At 39.9% G+C, this 21,567-nt stretch overlaps 1 protein-coding gene across 7 annotated transcripts in view; it reads right to left on the bottom strand.

The window, feature by feature from the left end:
• Window positions 1–21,567, bottom strand: part of ERC2 (ELKS/RAB6-interacting/CAST family member 2) — a 912,338-nt gene that overhangs the window by 525,128 nt on the left and 365,643 nt on the right. The window lies entirely within an intron of this gene.

Genomic DNA, 21,567 nt, shown 5'->3' with positions numbered 1-21,567 from the left:
CCAGCAATTTATGGGGTGCATCCCCGTTTAGTCTGCCAAATGGGCTGCTTTGACGATTTTCTTTAAAACAAATGAATAAGAACAGCCCCCAAAGAGGATTTAAGTATATTCAGGTGATATTCAGATGAGCAAGTCAAATCTGCTCTTGATACTTATCTTGGTCTAAATATTACAGTTTAAGTTCCTTCAATATTTTGTCGGTCTTCTTTTAACTCAGGAAGGAAGGGAACAAGCAGGAAATCATATGTCCAGAGGGAGGCTTTCCATGCCAGGTGTTGTGTTTGTCGATTGAATCCTCATGATGATCCTATAATTTGGTGACAATGATCCCTATTTTACAGACAAGGAAACTATCACATTTGTACTAGATGGAAAAGTAGCACTTGAACCCACGTCTGTCAGATTCTAAAAACTGCACTTTCTTTTTTTTTAAACCATAGTCACCTAGCCACTACTTTAATATTTAGTTTTTAATATTTAATGTGGATTGGACAGAGCATGCTCAAGAACAGCTCTTCTTTAAGCACTTATTCCAGACCGGTTTGACTACATACTATTAACACTTCCATTTGCCCCCCGCCCCACCACAGGTACAGTCTCAGTAAAGTTCAGTTGCAAGACAGTGCACAAGAATATATAGATACATATATATATATATATATACATATATATATACACACACACTCAGTATTGAGCTAATATTTGTATGTCAGGTACTTTTGCAGACCTAGTAAAAGAAGTCAGACAAGCTCCCTGCCCCCTTGGAGTTTATGTCTATTAGGAAACAAAATTAACAAACAAGTAAACAACTGCTCATAAAACCTAGTAACTTCAGACAGTGAGAAGTACAAAGTCCATGAAAAAATTAAATCACATCCAGGAATAGAGAGTGATGGGAGTTGGGACAGAGTTATGTCAGATGGGATACTCAAGAAGACTTCTTGGAGGAGGAGACATATGAGCAGAGACATGGATGCTGTGAAGAACCAACTGGGGAGAACTGCAATGCAAAGGCCCTGAGGTGAAAAGGAGACAGGGGAGCTCAGGAACAGCAAGAAGGCTTCACAAACATGAGCCAACAGATAGCACAGTATCACCTGGTAACAAAGCTTCTAATCTCCAAAGAGATGTGATTGAAATCTCTGCAAAAGCTGAGGCAGCCACCCATTCTTTCATTACTTATTTATTCACTCATTAATTTAACAGAAAATTTTGAGGGTCTGTTACATGAGGGCTGTCTAGTTAGATGATTTATGGCGATATGTTCCCTGCCATGGGACTGCTAATCTAATGGTCAGTTCATCAACAGCATATCAGAACAGACACCACAGCGAGAGAAGAGAAGCAAAATCTGGTCAAGCTGGTGAAGCGGTGTTCAGTCTCAAACACTCTGGTTGGGATGCAGGAACATGTTCCCGAACCTCAGAGAAGCTGGGATCTATTTCTAGGGGCTTTACAGGTTTCAATCAAGGTTGAAAAGGGGGGAAAAGTACATGCAGAAACAAGACATTTTGTGATGCAGAAAACTGGAGAGGCTCCCTACACTCTGGAGTCCTATCTCATATGACAGGATACACAGGCCCGAGAAAAGCTGGAATTCCCCTGATTAGCTAAGCAACATAAAGCGACTCATTCAAATGTTCCAAGCCTCAGCATTCTAATCTGTATAACTGGAATGATAATAATGTTCCCCCAGCCATCGTCATTTATTTGACAGCTACTAGTTGAGTGCTGGGCACCCATTAGGTATTTGGACATAGCAGTGAACAACACAGCTCCTGACTTCGAGGAACTTCATGTCTAAGGGGAGAAGATCCAGAAATAAACAAGGAATTACAGTCCAGTGTGATGTTATGAATAAGAATAGAGCTATCTAGGAAAGAGTACCTACCTCATTCTGTAGGGTAAAGGAAGATATCCTGCAGAAAGGGACAAGTAGGAGTTAGCAAGATGGGAAATGAGGTAGCAAGAGAGGAGAATATTCCAGTCTGAGAGGGGAAAGCATGGAAATGGTCCAAAGCAAGACAGAGCAATGATTTGTGCTGGGACCTGGAAGTAGTTCCAAATGGCTGAAGGAGAGAGTGGAAGGGGACAGTGGTACAGATGAGGCCCACATTATAAAGGGTGATAAAGGCAAGGACCTTTATCCTGAGGGCAATGGGAGCCTTTAGAGTTTGAAACATGAGGATGGCATGACTCGACTTGTGTCTGATGAAGATGATGCTGGCTGCTGCGTGTGAATGTATGGGAGGGGCAGAGTGAAAACAGGAAGGGCAGGTCGCCCCCACAGCCATGCAGACAAGATGACTGTGAAGGGTACCCAGTGTGACAGTGACAGGACAACTTCAACAAGTGAATGGACAAACAAGTGCAATTCATCCCTGCAACGGAATGCTACTCAGCAATGAAAAGAAATGGACTCCTGATAACCACAAGTGCTCAGACGAACCTCAAATGCATGATGCCAAGTGAAAGAAGCCAGACCCAAAAGACTATATATGAGCAATTCCACCTACATGACATTCTTCAAAAGGAAAAAATATGAAGACAAAACAGCAGTTTAGTGGCTGCCAGGGGCTGAGACCAACTGCAAAGAGGCAGGAGGAAATTTTGCAGGATGATGAAACTGTTGTATATCTTGATTGCAGCGGTGGACCACATGCATGTGGTCACATGTTTTTTTAAGATTTTTATTTTTTTTAAGACTTTATTCTTTTAAGAGCAGTTTTAGGTTCATAGCAAAATTGAGAGGGTACAGAGATTTCCCACATATCCCCTGCCTTCTCACATGCATAGCTGCCCCATTATCAACATCAATCACCAGAGTGGTACATTTGTTACAATTGATGAACCTACAGTGACATATCATAATCACCTAAAACTCCCTACTTTACACTAAAGTTCACTCTTGGTGCTGTACATTCTATGGGTTTGGACAAATGTATCATGACATGTGTCCGTCATTCTAGCATCCTACAGAGTATTTTCACTGCCTTAAAAATCCTCTGTGCTCCGCCTGTTCATCCCTCTCCCCACTCCCAACCCTTCGCGACCACTGATCTTTTCATTGTCTCCATATATTTGCTGTATACAGTTTTTAAAATGCACAGCTGTACACCAAAGAGGGTAAATTTTACTGTACATGAATCATCTCATATTTATAAAGTGGCCAGACTAGTAAAAATTAGTGCCTATAAGTCTAAATGTTGTACCACTAAGACTAAAGAGAGAGGCCGAGCCCATGGCCTCCAGGAGCTGTTTCTGCACAGCTCCCTCAGTCTGAAACACTCTCCAGCTGGGTTTGGGATCTGCAGGGGACTAGGGTAGAAGTCAGCTGGAGGCTCCCTTGTCTCAGCTTCACATGCAGAAAGAGGTGAGGAAGTGTTGGGGTCAAGTGTAAAATCCATCCATGAGTGCCTATGAAACCCCCCACAACCAAACTGGCCCAGCCCAACTCTTGGCCTCCTCTCAGCCTTGCTCCTTTACTCCAGTCACACGGAAGTCCTTGAAGGGCTAAGCTCCCCCAGTTCTACCCTCTCTGGCTTGGCAAACACCTTGTCTTCTTTCTCCTTCTCTGAAATGCCACAGGTCTCCCTGAGACCTTCCCATCCCTGACAAGAGGGACCCCTTCCCCCACCCAACTCCTTCTCTCTATGCTCTCGGCACCTGCCCTTCTTCATGACACTCTCTGCAGCTGCAGTCACGGCACTGATTCCATAATCATAATCACAGCTTGACTTTTGTTTATTGATTGTCACTTTCCAGTGAGGCTCCATGGGGGCAGGGACTCCATCTCTCTCATCTCCCACTGTATTCCCAGCCCTTAGGACACAGTAGGTCCTCAATACATATGTGTTAAATAAAAATGAATTTCAGTAAGTATCTTATTAAAAAATATTAGGTCTGCAGAAGATGCTCTGGAACATCTTGATTCTTCTAAATTAGTAGTTAAGTAGGGAAAGCAAGTAAGAAACTCCTACAAGGCTTTAACAGAGAGAAGAAAGCCCCTTCCCCCCTCATTTGCCTGATGCACGCAGTTGAAGTACTCAAGATAAGACAAGCACAGATGGGGACCTATTTACAGTTCAGAATAAGACTGTTCCCTGGGCTGTTGGCGTAACGGGAACTTTGCTCTGCTTGTTCCAAAATGACTACAAACCCCGATTTGTAGATTCAATAAGAGGCCCAGGAATAATTTTCCAAGGCCCTCTTGGAACTCAGATAAATACTAGAATGAAAACATTTACCAACAGATTAAGGTGGTTTTAACATTTCCATGATAAACTCCTATTTTCAGGGACTGACAGGATAAGCCAACAGTAAAACTTAATTCTAAACTGAAAGTTGGCAAATAATGATGGACTATCTTCACAGACAGTTTTTTAAGAGAGAGAGAGAAAAAGTTGACTACTTGCACATTACTAAATTGTCAAAAAAGAAAAACTGAAAAGCAGTTTTCAGTGTTTCTTTAAATCATCCTTGTGGAGAGAAAATCTCTTTGTTTCCAACATTAATCTTGAGAACCAGCAATCACAGATGAGACTATTGCACAAACAAGGGAAGTGTTTTCATGGGAAGTTGACTCAGGCAAAATGGTTGACTACACTAGGCAGCCACTAAAAAAACACAAATTTAACCTGGTCACATTTATTTGTCAGAGTTAGCATCCCAAGATGTAGGAAACAGCAACTCCTGCTGTTCTTTAGACACAATAAATTGAGCATAAACTATGCTCTCTTAGGTCCCTTACAGTGCCAGAGAGAAAATCAGACTTTGAGAAATATGGGCAGTGCACGCACTGTCCATTTTGCTTAAAAGAAAGTACAAATAACAGTCACACAATTCTAGCAATGTGCCCTCGGCCCAAACTATAAAATCTCAGCATGTCTCCAAACAGGTTCAGAGGCAGTCCCATCAGAGAAGCCCTATGGATAGCTTAACAGTCATTACAGATGGGTTTGCTCTGTGCAAAGCTACAGATTGCTTTCAGCGAGAAAAAGAAAAGGAGCTTGAAATGATGCAGCCATGTGAATTCTGTTCTGGATTCTGTTCTCAATTCACATTAGGCTTTACATTAGAGACATTAAATAAGTGAGCCAGTATTCTGGAAAAAGGCAGCAAGGTAAAGTGCAGGGTTGGCAGACTCTGGCCCACAGGCCAGTTTCCAGCCCACCACCTGTTTTTGTAAACAAAATTTACTGAAGCCCAGCCATGTCCATTTGCATACATAATGTCTATACCTGCTTTAGTACTGCAAATGGCAGAATCGTACAGTTGCGATAGAGACCATTTGGCCCTTTAAGAAAATATTTGATGATCTCTGTTACAGTGAATATGAGGAGATTAGATCTCTGTGTCACTTTAGGCAGGTTAGCTAATCTCTCTGAGCCTCAGGTTCATCAACTGTAAAATGGGATGATAATAATAATCCTATCCTAGAGGGTAACATATGGTGGCTACAGGAGTTAACACATCTGTAGAAAGCTGGGGGGAAATGGGATTTGAAGAGCTGGCACCTGAATTTCATTTGGGGTAAAATTTCCCTTGTTTAGAGAAATATGAAATATTACATAGTCCTTTTCATGTGAGAAAGATGAGGGGATCGAGGTGTGGTCAGTAGGGAGGCAGAGGAGCAAAAGGAGACCTGAACTCCACTATACTCAGGTGGAGTAGGGCTAAGGTGTGAAGGAAGGTAGACAGGAAGACTAGGGAGAGAAGTGGGCAAGAGACAGGGCTGAACAACTTGGCAAGCTGCTGAAATGAGCAGACAAAAGTGACCAATGAGAAACTCCACATGATGAGGCAGCACCAACCTTGAGAAGAATCAGGGAAGCCTCATGCTCCATTTTCTCAAGTCTGCCCTCTTGTGACCTGCTCTCCCACCTCAAAGTTTCAGGAAAGGCTGCTCAACTCCCACTCCCCCCCCACCTCCAACATGCCTTGTGTGAGTGCTAAGAGTATAAATTAAGGGATCGGGGCTGTGTTCCCCGACTGGGTAAACATTACAACCAGACTCACTGGGAGAAGGAGGTGTAGGCAAGCTCAAGAGTGCAACAGGGGTAGAAATTCACAGCTGAAGGGCATCCTGAGAACAGGAGGCTCTGAGGATGGTGAGGACGCCTGGGGAGGGATGTGTTTCTTATTGGATGTGGGATAGGACAAGCAAGCTCTATCTACTCATCCCAAAGCACAGGGTGAACTCAGCTTGCGCTTGAGTTTCACACATCAGGAACTCAGCATAGGAGCTGACATTTAAAACACTTTCCTGATCTTTCACATGTCGTTGCCATTATGATTATTGTTGTTGTATTGTTTATTAGTCAAAAAACTTGATTCCCATGCTTTTATATCTCATGATCTCAATCAAACCATTTAACTACTTCTGGACCTCAGCTTTTTCATCTATAAAAGTGGGCATGATAAGAGCTTCCCTGATGACCCCGTAGGATTATGGAGGCAATCAAATGGGATGACATGTGCCCTATGAAAATTATAAAGCCCCATCCCAATGTAATGTGGCATCATTAAGAAGTAGTTCACTTTTAGGTAAAAGATTAATCAGTCTAACCCCTCAAAATCAAAACTTCAAAGATCTTGAAGCAGTTTACCTTTTCTCCCCTCTTAATTCCAGGCAATAAAACTGGTAACCTCCTCAAAGTTGTAGTAGGAGATTAACAAAGAGGCAGCCAGGCCAGTGCAGAGCATGGTCCCCTCTCCAATACGCTGAGACCAACTATTTGAAAGTGCACCTTTGAGCCATCTGTGAACTCTCCAAGTTCTGTCTAAGGTCCTTCAAGATCCTACCAAGTTAAACTTTGCTAACAGCTATCAATTGTATAGCAATCATTATATCCATTTGGTTTTTAGGATTAACGTCATACTCTTTTGGGAAAACAGATGAGAATAATATAAAGCCATCCTTTTAATAAAATTGTGAACAGTATCTACATCCTGACCCAGAGCTGCAGAGCTATTTCTTCAGGGGATGTCAGATAGGGCTTAAAGAGAAATAGCAAGACTATGCCCACACCTGGCCCAAAGTGATGAATCTGCTTTGAATTGGAATTAAAGAAAAGTAAATATCATTGAACAAGGGAAAGCAAGTTCAAGGTTTTCAAAATAAAAATTCTGGAGAAACTCCATTTCAAACCACTGCAACCAATTTTATTTTGAGATAACATATGAATGAAGTTTAGGTATGGAACACAGTGTATGCAAAATAATACTGCTGAATAAATGCCATGTGTATACATATTATATATAAATATGATTGGCTATTATATATTAAATATTTATTATGACTCGTGTACTCTGCTGGGTACTTTGAACATCCACCATCTCATTTCATACTCTCATAATGATCCAATGGAAAAGATATTCTGTGTTCTTATTTTATTGATGAGGAAACTGAGGCTTAAAGGCGTAAAGTAACTGGACTAAATCCACACAGCTAGTAGGTTACTGGCTCAAGAGAGTCTGTAGATAAAAACACAGGCCACCTCTTTTAGAACAACTGTTAAAATCAAGTGGCTTTGCCAATACCCAAAGAAAGCAAGTTGGAAAAAATGCAGTAACATAATCAAAAGCCTGTTTTCAAAATGCTTCCATTTTTTATTAAGTCATTCAAAATTGCCCTCATGCTCAGTATATGTACTTTTATATCAAAAAGCAATTAAGATCTGATGTGGGCCAAATGTTGGTCTTCAGAGGTTCATAGCCTGCATGGCAGTGCGATGTAATTCAATATTCCAACACAGGGGCTCCGAAAGACAATGCTCGTGTTGGGTTGCAGCATCCGTTACCTCAGGCAAGACACAGGCCCTCTGTGTATAAACTATCAAAGCCCTACTAAACTTAAACTGAAATGCTGAACACGGGGACCTGGGCCCCTTTAATCAACATCTGCTCAACAGTTTGCCTCCTTCCACTAGTCAGCAAAGGGAATGCAATCTGGCCTTCCTGCTAGAAAGCCTGGCTAGGCCACGGGAACAACCTGAGCTGGTGCAGTCTAGATGGGATGGCAGTGTTCCTATGGAGAGGGCAGACCTGGGGGGAAAGACAGGCACCGGTTGCCTTCAAGTTTCAGAGATTTTTCTCTCCCAGCAGAATAGCAACCGAAGCAAGTCATTTTCCTCCCTTCCAAGGAATGATATCACTTTTTTTCAGACAATAAAATTCATGGAAAGTGAAATGGTTTGATTATCTTTAGCACCAGTAAATTTTATTGTAATCCATGGCCAAACATATTTATGTCTGGTTCTGATATATAACCTTAGCTTCTATTGTTCAGAGGAAATTTGACTTAAAAGACATTAGTCATCAAGTCTGCCCCAAAGAGCTCAAGCAGCACTTTTCTTAGGAGAATGTCCTGTACAAGAGGTGAGACGGACAGACAGCAGAGGGAAAGAGGCTGGCTTCCAAATCTGCCACTCTCCAGAGGCCCATCAGCCCCATCGTTAGCACAACCCAGCTGCAGAGACTCTTCTGGTGTGCAGCTAATTAATTCCATCTCTACCTCTTGGTCCACCCCACTCTGAGTCTCTCCTGGCTCTACCTGCACATGCCCCTCTGTATTGAGAGCTGCCATGTTGTGGTTGGTGCTGTCTGCTCACATGTCAACAGCAACTTGTTGTTATACAAGGGTGGACTCCGATTTTGTAGGGCCTGAATTGGGTGGGAGTAGGAAAGGCTCTTTAAAGAAGTACAGAAATATCTTAATTTTGTGAAATTTACAAAAACATATACTATAAACACGAGAACACACTGTCAGGGCTTTGGGAGAGACAGGCACAAGGGAGGTGGCATGAATTTGAGCATCATTAGCTTCCCAGTAAATTCATCTCCCGTAAGTAATAAAGAATTGAGCAATGTCCAGAAAACCCTCAGATCATCCTGCCTTGCCAGGCCAAGACCTTAACTATTTGCCATGTGACCATCTTTCCTTTGCCTGGAGAAAAATACTATGAAAACCTGTCCCTAGAGGACACAAGGTTTGGTGTGTTCCATTCCTAAGAGATAATTTACATAGGTCCCCAAAAGAGGAGGGAAGGGAAACAAGAAATGTCACTAGGTCTTTATAGCTTCCTCAGTCTCATAAGGATGTTTACATGCTTGCTACAACTTTGTGATGTTTCTCTCGGGAAAAAGGAGAAACCTACTTCTCAATGCCCAAATAAGAAAAGAAGAGTTACAACCCAGTGGCTCCACTGGCAACCACCTCAAATAGAAGAGAGAGATGCAAATCAACAACACTGACCAGGTCACATTCTTGAAAATAACCTGGAATAAATGTTTCCAGTCTGGGCCTTGTAAGAGGGTTGGGGTTTCCTTGCACTGCTGGGACATAAGAAAAAACTCACACAAAAAGGCATCAACCTTCAAGAGCTGAGAAATCACTGTCAGTGTCAGTAATGAGTAGTCATAACGTAATATCATCTGAGCAGAAAACAGAAGGACTACGTAGAAAGCACTTTCTGGTGTTGGTTTTGTAATGCTCTCAGTCCTGTAGTCACTGCCTTCCAAAAAGAATCAACCAATATAGTAAGAATTTGGCAAGAATAAAAGTGTATACCCTGATTATTTGATTAGGAATGCTCCTAAAAAGAAAAGGATTCATAAGGAGCCAGGCACTGTGCTGGGCCCTTTTCATTCATTCTCTCATGAATCCCCACAACTTCTCTATGAGGTGGGCACTATGATGATGATTATCACAGAGACTGGGGAAACTGAGGCTGAGAGAGGCTTAAGAACTGGTCTAAGCAACAGAGTCAGAAAAGTAAGAAGTAAAAATTTAACTCCAAGTGTTTTCTGCTTCCCATTGCCCCAACAAAATCTTTTTATTTCTCACCTTTCCCTCCTTCCTCCACATATACACACATATCATAAATAATGGCTAATAAATTTTAACACTTTTTTATTTTTAAAACTTTTTGTATTTTAATTTTAATTGTGATAAACCACAAATAACATAAAATTTACCAACTTAACCATTTTTAAGTGTAAAGTTCAGTAGTTTTAAGTATATTCATGCTGTTGTGCAATCATCACTACTATCCATCCACAGAACTCTTTTCATATTGCAAAACTAAAACTCTGTACCTATTAAACAGTAACTCCCCGTCTTAACACTTTTTGACTGGTCTTTTTTCTTTTAATTAGTCAGCATGGGGCCCCACGCTGCTTATGCACTTCTTGGCCTCACTCTAGGCCTGTGGAATCTTCAGAACTGCTGAATTCTTCTTAACTGCAAAGCCTATGGCAAGACCCCAGCTGACTGGGTAGGGTTCTGACTTAGCCATGTGATTCTTCAGCCTCTCTAAGATGTGCCTAAAATGCATCGCCAAAGTAACTTCCCAGAATCTCTTCTTTCAGATTGGGATAAGTACAGTATGTACCTAACTGTCCTGAGGATTAAATGAGATACTCATCCACAACATTCCACAAATACTTCTTCAGCTCCTAAAGGCGGATCTGCGCACTTGGGCTACGTCAATGCACAAAACGACAAAACAGACGATGATCCCTGCCACTGTGAAACTTAGATTCCAGCAAAGGGAGACAGATGAAAGACAATACACAAAATTAATAAGTAAGTGATAGTGTATTGGAAGGTGAAATATTATGGGGAAAAAAGAGTAAGCAGAGCTAGGTAGGAAGGATAAAGACTGCTGGGGTGGGGGCAAGCTGCTCCACTACTGCACACGGTGGTCAGGGCAGCCTCACTGAGAGAGTGACGCAGAGGAAAGACTTGGAGTTGGTTGGGAAGTTACTCTCATAACATGTAAAGTCCTTAACACAACACTCAGCACAGAGGAACTGCTCAGTAAATATCAGCTGTTATTATAAAGTAAAATAAGAATTCCACTGATGATAATAATCATAAATACCTCCCTGGAGGTATTTGCCTCCAGGAGGTCTGGTAAAGCTATAGAAGTAAACAATAAAATTAAATTTTTTTTTACTTTTCTTTGCATTATGTTCCCACTAAATTTTTCTCTACATAACTGATTTCTAGTTATCAAGTATCCTTAGAGTGATGTAATCAACATGATTTTCAGAGAAGCCCTTGTAAAACAAATCATGAATTCAGATTACAAATTTCTATACTAAGATACCCTGGGCTTGATCACCACCTATCCTTCAGTTATAGCTTCCAATACTCAAACATACTCTCAAGTAGTGACTATCTGGAAACCCATCCTGAACTCATGCCTCCCCTTCACATTTAAAGAGACACATACCCTGCCAAGGCAGATGTACAGAGCTGTGACTGCTCTCCGTAATTGCTGTGACCCACGGACTGACTTTAAGGGCTGGCTCTTGGGAAAGTTGTGAAGTTGGAAAAGTTTCACCTTCAGATTCTTGCCCTTCCTTTTGCTCACCGTACCACCCTCCAGGTACCTGGTATCCCGTATCTCCCCCACCAACTCTGCCACCACTCCTAATCACCAATTTGAACAGGCAAAGCCCCTCAGTCCTCTGACTTGGTGTGATGGTCAATTTTATATGTCAGCATGACTGGGCCACAATCCCCAAATATTCAGTCAAACATTATTCTGGATGTTTCCGTGAGGGTGCTTTTGGATGATGTACATTTAAATCAGTGGTCTTTGGGTAAAGCAGATTGCCCTCCATACTGTGGGTCGATCTCATCCAATCAGCTGAAGGACTAAATAGAACAAATGGCTGATCTCCTCCAAGCAAGAGAGAATTCTCAGCAGGCTGCCTTCAGACGTCATCTGCAACATCAGCTCTTCCTGATTCACCAGCAGGCTGCCTTGGACTCAAACTGCAACCCTTTCCAGAGTCTCCTGCTTGCTGCCTTCTCCATCAGATTTTGGACTTGCCAAGTCTATATATACATAATACATCTTATTGGTTCTGTTTCTCTGGAGAATCCTAACTAATACACTTAGTCTTTCCTTCCCCATCATAGACACTTTGGTCTGGGGCCTTCCTACTCTCCTCTGGCCAAGGGCCAGTGAAGGGATCATGGAAAGGCAGGAAGTTACAAGGCTTCTTGGGCTAAGGAGGTAAGTAACTGAGCAACTTCTTTCAGCTCTCAAAGCCTCTGATACTCCATCTGAAAAATGAGAAGGCTTCAGGCTCAGAGATTCTCATTTTAATTCCCATCTTTGCCTACAAGTCCTCTCTGAACAATCTAAGAGAGCTGGATTTATTTCCTGTATTTAAGTCTTTTGTCCCAAATCACACCCTACTGTACTGAATCACAATTCTCTCTCTTTAGTCTTGTAGGAAAAACTGTGCTTCAATAGAAAACTATTGTTTAGATCACACTCTTTCAGGTTATCTGATTCTAGTCTTTCATTGTCTTTGAGCTATTTTACAATTTGGTAAATTGTAGGTAACTCATAGCAATGAAAATAGGTCTTGTCCATTAACACAAATTCTGACTTGTCCAGTAGAGGTTAAATTGACTTTTCTCTGCACTTGGGGAAAAAACAGTTTTGCTTCCATTTGCACATTCATTTCAATATTTCTGATCTATAAATGTTTCTGTTCTCCAGGTTTTCTATCCAGTTCTAACATATGCCTGGTTCCTTCATCGATTAATGAGTTAACTAAAATCCTTATCATGTGTTCATTTTACATCTGTATCAGAATCACGATTTTACCATTTTTTGAAAATTACCTTTGAGTAGGTTCTGTTTCCTCTGCTACACCAGGAACATCTTAAGCACATTTAGGATATTTGCTAATGAACGAACGACCTAACAAATAAACATACTCTTTCTCCAGGAGCACATAGGGATACTATACGCCTAGATAGTGGTTAAGAGTAAAACTCAGACTACCTCAGTTGATACCCTATTGCTGCTACTTACCAGCTGCATTACCTACAGTAATTCCCTATATCTCACTTTTCCCATCTGCAAAATGGAGAGAACCCTCACCTCAAGGACTGCCAATAGGATTAAAAGAAATAATCCATGAAAAAGGCTTAGCACTCTTCATGGCAGCCTTGTAAGTATTCAATAAATTGTACCTATTATCATCATTTTTTAAATAGGTTGACCATTTGGGCAATTATATACAGTCTATCTTTCTTCAGGCAGCCCCCAGAGTGCCCCATACCCAACAGGTGCTTCATAAAGGCTAATGACAGTGCTGGTGACCACAACAGTGCCAAAGCCTCCTGGCCTGCCAAGCTTAATAAAGTGTGTTATCCATTCTTCCAGACCACTGCTGGAGATGTTACAGCCTGACCTTCTATTGATCCCAACATCGTCCCAGTGGACCTTGTTCCATTGTAATTTATTACAACAGCCAAATTGAATCCACATTACAGTTCTCAGAGCCAATTCTCATTGAGGTTCTCTCCATCCCCTGCCCCCACTCCCACTGCCTCCAAAGATTTGTGGAGACACTGAATTAGATGATTTACTCAATTCCAGATATTACAGCTATTGAATTCCTTTCTTTAATCTTGCACGTCTACCTACAAAACGATAAAGATGGCCTGGCATGATTTGTTCCGTACTCTCGTAAATTTATTATTAATGTGGAGTCGGTAACCTTCACTTGCCTGCTCAATTCTTCCCAGCCATGGTCTTTATCTTGAGGAATTCAAGTTGCTTGTTGCTACTGACATCTCCTATATTCCTCAAGCCTTTATTCTCAGCTAGAAAAAAGCAAGTCCAGAAAGATAGCTCTCTGGCTGCAGGCATTACTGCACATAAATAACCACAGGACTGAGCAGATTCCACATGCAAGTTTGCCAAAAGATGTCTGAGCAAATTAGCACCTCCCATGCACTGTAAGGCAATTTCAATAGCTAAAATTGATGTTCTTGATTTTTCCTTCAATTCAACCAACACAGGGATGGTGTTTCAGGCCCTTTCCCTGTCGCAGCTCATTTCTTTTATAAGTATTTTGGACACTATTTTCTATCTTCTTCTTCTCTCCATGGGCTAGACTAATCCACACTGACACTCCAATTGGGAGACTTATCTGATCGAACGAGTTTGTCAACTACCGTAACACTTAGCACAGTCCTGCTTAGTTCCCATATCCTTGGTCGTAGAGACTCTACAAAAGGAGAGACAGGACTTTAAGGGATGAATTATTCAAAGAAAAGAACATTTAGCTTAAAATTTTAAGTGAAGGTCTTGTGGCACTGATGTGAAACATCTATAAACCACACAGAAATATACAACAAATGTTTGAACTATAAACGGAAATGAAATGCCAAACCAAAGACACAATTACAGTTCCTCAAGAACTATTTCCGAGAGTTTAGATTTGAACATGGTAAATAACATATATTTTCTTATGACAATTGCCATGTTTACCAGAGATTTAAGTAAAAGTTATTGTAAACAGAGCAAATATATAAATTACCTTGGTTGCTTAACTAAGTTCTGTATCTATGACAGTCAGTCAACTGGTATAAAAATATTTTAAAAGGGAAGTTTAAAACAAGGCAGAGGAAAATGAGCTGATACGCACATGGGCATAAACATGCATTACTGTGACCAACTTAAATTAGCAAATAAACGTTTCATGTTATTTATAGAGGGGTTTTTTTCATATTATAAGCCATAAGTCTGAATTTTTCATAAGGCTAAATATTTGTTTTGTTCATTGCATTATGTCATAAAAATGGATCAATATTTGATATGAGATTCCATTTTTAAAAAACCTAATTTTATTTTTAAAAGAAAAAGCTATTTTATTTATTTTTTTAAAAAAAGAGATACAATATGCTTATATGTAAACCAATTATTTTAAAGTAAAGTAGTACTATGCCTTCAGAAATAAAAGATAAACAAGATAAAATAATAAATAATAAAAGTACTCTTTCTAATTAAGGCTTCAGGGCAGAATTACCCACCTCTGCACACTTCAGGATCTGGTGTGAGCTTTCCGAGGTTATCTGGTGCTCATCAGACCAACCTTACATGTTTTAAAGGCTTGGTCAATTACCATGTATCTGCTCCAGGGATGAAAGCAACATCTATGATACCTGCTGGCCACTCTCCAAACCAGTGCTTACTACGAATGTTAGAAAATGGAGGTGGATTTATACACACTCACTTCTATTACAAAATAATAATAATAATAATGATAGAAGGTCCTTTCTTCCTATTCTAGACACAAAAAAGTACTGGTTTGTTTTCCTTCTAAAAATAATTAAATGTCATAATTTCAACATCACATCACACACACATACCCGCCTCTCCCTGCCCTTCAGGGACTTTTCCACTAGTCCATCACCAGAACAGTTTACTCCATCTAAACTCCAATGTAACATTGCTAGTTTCGCATCAAGGCTCTGGTTTCTGGTCTCAACTCTGTCTTGAACTCACCTGGGGTAATACATTTGGTTTCTAGCTCTTAGACCCCTAACCTTCTCCACAGGCTGAGTTAGAATAGACTGTTTCTCAAGTCTTCTTTAGTGCTAACATTCTACACTGTTATGACTCTGGCTTCAGGACAACTTCAGAGATAAAAGACCTGCGTGGTTATGATACAGAATGTTTCATAAATAATAAAAGTTATCTTTAAAAGTATTATCTCTAGAACTATTGATAAAGGCTATAACATGGATGAATTTCAAATGCATTATGCTAAGCGAAAGAAGCTGGACACAAAAGGCTATATAATGTATGATTCCATTTCTACAACATTTTGGAAAAGATAAAACCATAAGGATGGGGAACAAATAAGTGGTTGCCTGGGACTAAGGTGTGGGGAGAGGGACTGACTATGGAGGAGGCAGCACAAAGAAGGTTTTTGAGGTGACAGAACTGTCCTGTGTCCTGTGGCGGTAGTGACACAACTCTACGCTCTTGTCAAAAACTACAGAACTGCACAACACAAAGAGTGAGTTTTACTGTATGTAAATTTAAAAATCAATTTAAAAATGATCTTTATAAAGCAATTCCATTTTCTTTCCAAGTTCTTTGAAACAGTCAATGGGTTTAGCATTTAAATTCTAATTTTGAATATAAAATAATAATTTATTGTGCATCAACAGTGATGGGCACTTTGTTCATTCAACAAACACCTCCTGAACACCTACTATGTTGAGAAAAAGTGAGACCAAAAGTGAGATGTGAGATTATTTTCATTCTAAACATAGGAAAAACGAGGCAGAGAAAATGTAAGTAACATGTCTAAGGTTAAAAAGCCCATAAGAGGGGCCGGCTCCGTGGCTGAGTGGTTAAGTTCACACGCTCCGCTGCGGCGGCCCAGGAGTTGGATCCTGGGCGCGGACATGGCACCGCTCATCAGGCCACGTTGAGGTGGCATCCCACATCCCACAACTAGAATGACCTGCAACTAAGATATACAACTGTGTACGGGGGGGCTGGGGAGATAAAGCAGGAAAAAAAAAATATTGGTAACAGTTGTCAGCCCAGGTGCCAATCTTTAAAAAAAAAAAAAGCACATAAGCTGAGATTCAGTCAGGCCTGTCATAGTCCCTGCTCTTAACAAACTAATTATACCGATGAGTGTATATATGTGTGGATATGTGTGTGTGCATAAACTTTTTAAAACAAAAATAGTCTCACTATAGTGACACTCACTATAGTGGTGAGGGTGTGAGAAAACAGGCATTCTCTGATCATTTTCTGTACATATACATATTGTAAACAGTTTATTTCAATTAACAAAATAAGGTGAATATCTTTTTATGTCATTAACTATTCTTCTATAACATCCTTTCTATTGGCTGAATTTCCACGCAGGAATGATACTATCATTTATTTAGTCACTTCTCCACTTTATAGTATTTTCACTGATCAGCCAAAAAAAAAACCATTTAAAGAACCATGCTATGAACAAGGCTGTGGCTAAATCTACGCCTACGACCTCAATTTTTTCTTAGGATGAATTCCTAGATGAAGAACTGGCAGATGAAGCAGCTTTGGTCAACTGTACCCATTTCTCTTCCTCCAGTTACCTGACATTTTATACCCACCATCTATCTCTTTCAAAGAACACTTCCCTACAAGCTCTAATAAAAAGTGTTGGTTACATGAACAGCAGTAAAGGATCCTTGGGTCGATCCCGACCTTCCCACCTGGCCACCCTTGTCTAGCCTCCAGCTCTTCACAAGTTTCCAAACATTCATAATTTGGAGAGAGCCTTGGTATATGTATGCTACCCTTCATACGCTCTTATAAGTCAAAGTATCATATAGAGCCTAAAGAATTTAACTTCATGTTTCAATACTAAAGAAAGAAATATCTCCACTCCAAGTCAATCGGTGCTATTCATTCGAGCACATCCTGTTTGCTTAGCTTTGCTTCATTCAGCCTTCACTCACAAAAAAGCTATAGAATGCAAGAGAAACTTGGGAAGACCTCAGCCTTGGGAGCAAACGACTTACTTCCCACCGCACCAGGAGGAATGTCTGAGGCAAATAATTAATATGGCCCTCAAAAGAAGTACACCTCGTTCAACTCTATCAAATATTTGGAATATATTAAAAAATATCTCAAACTTGCCATGAAGGTCGTTATATGTTAGAATTGCCTCTAGGCTATAATAACTTGTGATCTAAACCAGAGCTCAGCAAATTAGAACCCATGGGTCAAATCTGGCCCACTGACTGTTTTCGTAAATAAAGTTTTATTGGAACATGGCCATTCCTATTTGTTTACTCACCCTGAATCTCACCAGAATTTTGGATAGATTTGTTTATTTTTACTGTTACATTTCAATTTTCTAGCTAGGATCTAACAGGGCTCAGACTCTAATGGGGAAACAGACACAAAAACATAACATCATATTTTAAGAAATCTTAGTTATGCAATATGAAATAGTACAATCTGAAAAGTGTAATGAAAGCTCACTTTTATGTATACATTTTGAAGTAATGCAAATCCCCCTAAAATAATAAAAATTCATCAAAACTCCCATGGTTTCTAAGCTGAGCCATTAAAGCTATTGGAAACTGCTTTCATTACAGTTACAAGCGACATCACTTTAAGGAGCCAACACCCCTTGTCAGTATCCTGTGAACTCCACTACTATATATAAGCCTCTGGATTTCTGCAAGAGTTTTGTTACTACTGAACAGTTATTTTAATATGCACTTGTACCAGTTTTCTCTTGCCGTGTAACAAAATATCACCAATTTAGTGGCTTAAAACAACATCCATATATCAACTCACAGTTCTATAGGTCAGAATTCCAGCATAGTATGGCTGAGTTCTCTGTTTAGGGTATCACAAGGATGAAATCAGGGTGTGGCCAGAATGAGTATTTGTCTGGAGACTCTAGAAAAATATCTAATGTAATCTAATCACAGGTGTTAAATCCATCTTCAAGTCAACAGTGAAAAACTTCTCATGCATTCAATCCCCCTCATACTTGGAATCTCTGACCTCACTATCTCGAACCTTAGTATCCAGATTTAATAGGCTCATGTGATCGGTCAAGCCCACCCAGATAATCTCCTTTCTTAAAGTCAACTGTGCTATACGACATAAGCTAATTGTGGGTGTTAAATCCATCATATTCACAGTTTGGGGCATTATTCAGGGAATGTACCTCATGGAGCTAGGAAAACCGTGGGGCCATCTTAGAATTATACCGACCATAGCACTTTTGTTAGAATTACAAATTACTTTGATAAACTATATTATCCAAGGGCTGATTACATGTTGGTGTTATTGCTGGTTCTCAAAAGTAAGCAACCTAAAAAGGAGGTAAGTGTGATAAAATGTTATGATGAAGGTCCCAAATTGTTTTATACTCGGTGGTATTAATTTAGAATTCAGCTTCTGTGAAAATAGTCTGTTTAAAGCAGTTACATCTTTTAGTTTGCAAAAAAGTATAGTACAATCAAGTAAGGATAAAGAAAAAGAATGGCAATGAGACTGCAATATCAGAACAGTATTAAGATGCCCCTCATTCACAGCAACTGTGGAGTTATATGCCCCCAAGAACATATCACCTCTAATTTATATTTATTCTTATGGAAAACTTAGACACGTATAATAAAAGTTTTGAATTATGGACTTCTCTGGACAATATAACATGATAAATGCTAATATAGATATGTGTAAACTCTTCACAGCAAAGGAGAATCCATTGCCAAACACAGGATAAGTAAAAAAGACAGACAGAAAATTTTCCTTCCCACATAAATAAGGTTGATTTAAATCAAACGGCCTGGGGAGTATGTGGGAAGAAAAACAGAATCATCTCCAGACTGAAATATGAAAAGGCTCAACCACCTCTAATCCTGTGTCACAAAACAACAGCTGGCAGCCCAGACTGACAGATGTGTCAAGATGCCTGCACCCACTAGGGTAGCAGCCATGGTCAGGGCACTCTGGGCATTTTTATTTTATATCTTCAAGAGATTTTGCAGGTAATTATAAACAAACCTTTAAAAAAAATCCATCATGCTGAAATGGAGCACAGAATATAAGGTCTTAATGCAGAAGCAAATATTTATCTCAAAGAGAATTTGCCTCCCCTGGCTAAGGATCAGTCCTCTTACTGAATAAGAATCAGTTCTCAGCATGATCTGGCCTTGAACTGCATTTTGAAATAACACAGATAACCACTATTGCCACTTGCAAGTCACAAGGGACTGGAAGAGAATATTTATAATAAGCAAGTCAAAATGACTCTCAAACCTTAATTACAAAATATATTTGATTGCTAGAAGACATAAAGAACAGAAAAACTTCTAACTATGAAATTTGTTTCCTAAATGGGACAGGGGAGTAGTCCATCTATATTAAATTATTTCTGATTCCACCAAATGCACTGTGCTGCCTCTTCGAGCCAAACCTTTGCAAATGCTATTCTCGCTGCTTTGACTGGACAACACTTCCTGGTCCCTGAGATCTTGGCTTAGTCATCAACTTTTCCAGAAGTCTTCCTTGATCATCCCACTCCCCACAATAGGTGAGGTGCCTTTCCTATGTGCACCAGGTACCTGGCTGGTATAGCACACATCATAAACTGCTCTGTAATTGCCTAAACTTGTTTAGCAGTTTTTTCCATGAGTGTGAGTTCCCAAAGGGAAGAAACTACACCTTCTTCAATAGCCTATGTATCCCCCAGTGCCTCCAGAACCTCCAGATCGTTACAGATGCTGAATATTCATTGTTGGTTGACTGGATGGCAGGAAGAAAGGAGGCAAGCTGGCCAGAACAGGGCATTGGTGCCCAAGACCTCAGATGTCATGGGGCATGCAGAGAACAAAAAGGAAAAGTGTAATCAGAGTCCAGGCTCTGTCACTAACTAGCTTTGTGACCCTAAACAGGTCATTTCATCTCTCAGGACCCCGTGTCTTGAGTGGAAAAATGAAAAAGTTGGAGTAGGAGGGTCCATAAAATCTCTTCCAGGTATACTGTTCTCCTATCTTTCTGTCGTCAGGATTGCCCATGCTTCATCAGTACATCCATTTTCACATGTAGTTTAAGTCAAATAATATTGGGTTGTGTTCAATAGAACCAGGAGGTAGAAAGATGCAACTAATTGAGGACAGTGCCTATAGATGTTGAATGAATGTATGAATGAATGAGCAGACTTCTCTAAATCTCTCTAATTGCCCATCAGAAGGCAAATTTTTTAACTTTGGTTCTTTCTATAACAAAAGGTTATTTCATCAGTGTCATCTCTAAGAGAAGGGCAACTTCAAATCCCTTAGAGGAAAAGCAATATACACAAAAGAGGAGGCTGGTGAATTCACTGCTTCACAAAGAAGCTTAGATTTACCAAGGAAGCCAAATGTCTACTCAAGAGACACAGAGTGACCTTTGAAATATCACTTCATTGTGGCAAAATGGACTTCTGACAATAGAATCAATTGGTTAAAATCACCAAGCTGTTTTTTCCTTAGGCCATCACTAACACTGGGCAAGTAATTTCAGCCTAAAGTAACAGCCATGCATGCTTAGTGATTATTTGTCCTGTGAAATTTAATTAGCACTAGAACCCTTGGCTTCAACTTCACCCCGTGATAAAGACACAAAGTATTAAATGATGCCAGAGCAAAGATGCTTCTGCTTAGACCGATGACATCCTGCCACCCTAGAAACACAGAACACGTATAGAGAATTTATTATATGATATGGTAAGTTAGCTTTTTCTTATATTTTCTAGACTGAAGAAAGCATTGTTCAAAAGAAAACTGGCAAATCACAAACACTAATTTAGATACTTTTTAATTGCAAATATTTAAACAACATACTAATTAAATCTACATTCAGGCCACATTTAACAAATAACGTTACCATATCCCAAATAACTAGATAAAATATATGAAAAAATACATTAAATGTGAATATAGAAATCAGGTTTTCAGCCCAAAAGGCTACTAAAATAAAGTGCATTTTTTTTGGTCAGAAAAATATTAGTCTTAAAGGTCACTTATCCAAATGACTAGAATGCTGGCATTTAGAAATTTAAACTAGGTGATACCAGCTGGGTGATCCATGTTCTGTCTGAAGCAGATGCTTTATTTGTATTATATGTCCCCTGTACCACAGCTGACCAGCATCCTCCTCCAAATTAGTTGATATGATCAGTGTGGTCAGATCAGTTTTAATAATGCTAATAATTTTAATAGTT

Source organism: Equus asinus, chromosome 21 (assembly GCF_041296235.1).
Source record: "Equus asinus isolate D_3611 breed Donkey chromosome 21, EquAss-T2T_v2, whole genome shotgun sequence".
NCBI lineage: Eukaryota > Metazoa > Chordata > Mammalia > Perissodactyla > Equidae > Equus > Equus asinus.
The sequence above is the reverse complement of the archived record's forward strand: the minus strand, read 5'-3'. Positions and strand labels throughout refer to the sequence as shown.